The sequence below is a fragment of the Etheostoma spectabile genome, chromosome 1 (assembly GCF_008692095.1).
Source record: "Etheostoma spectabile isolate EspeVRDwgs_2016 chromosome 1, UIUC_Espe_1.0, whole genome shotgun sequence".
NCBI classification, from domain to species: Eukaryota; Metazoa; Chordata; class Actinopteri; order Perciformes; family Percidae; genus Etheostoma; species Etheostoma spectabile.
The window spans coordinates 31,909,118-31,909,866 of NC_045733.1; positions in this window are offsets into that span (position 1 = coordinate 31,909,118).

A 749-nucleotide genomic window follows, 5' to 3' on the forward strand; every position below is an offset into this window, starting at 1 on the left:
TCCAGGTCCACTCCAGGTTCCAGCTGCTGCAGGAGACTCTGTACCTCACAGTTGCTGTCCTGGATCGGTTCCTCCAGGTAAGAACTCACTCAACAGTCTTCTCTGTTTTTGTGAGCTGTGTGTGTAAATGTTTCCTAGAGCTGTTCTATTGGAGAATAGCGAATAATCACATATTGAAAATAGGATTATTTCCCATAGCTACCTTTTGGGTAGCTGTTTCATGTATTGACGGTAAACTGGTGCACCTGGGTAGCTTACCTGGTTTAGCGTGCTCTATGTCCATATACAAAAGCTCTTTAGTTCCTCAAAGGTATTAAATATTCCATGGCAGGACAATTTGGCGTTTGAATTTATTTAACATTGAGCCCCCCCAGCCCCCCAGTGGCTGTAAATGGCGATAGGTGTAAACTGAGCCCTGGGTATCCTGCTCTGCCTTAGAAGATGAAGAAGCTCAAAGCTGGAATTTTGCCTCTAATGAAGTCCTAAGGGGAAAGGTTACTTCCCTTTTCTCTGCTTTGCCCACCCATGATTGAGACCTAGCTTTCAAACAAGCAAAGAAGTTTTAAAAGTGGTAGTTGGTCAATTTTCCACTTGATAAAAGACAGTTTATGTGCAAAACATATGGAATTTTTTTTTTTTCTCTATACATAGTTTTTATGATCATTATAAGCTGACATTTGAAGCGTTTCCGGCTGTGCTGCAGGTCCAGCCGGTGTCTCGCAGGAAGCTGCAGCTCGTTGGCGTGACGG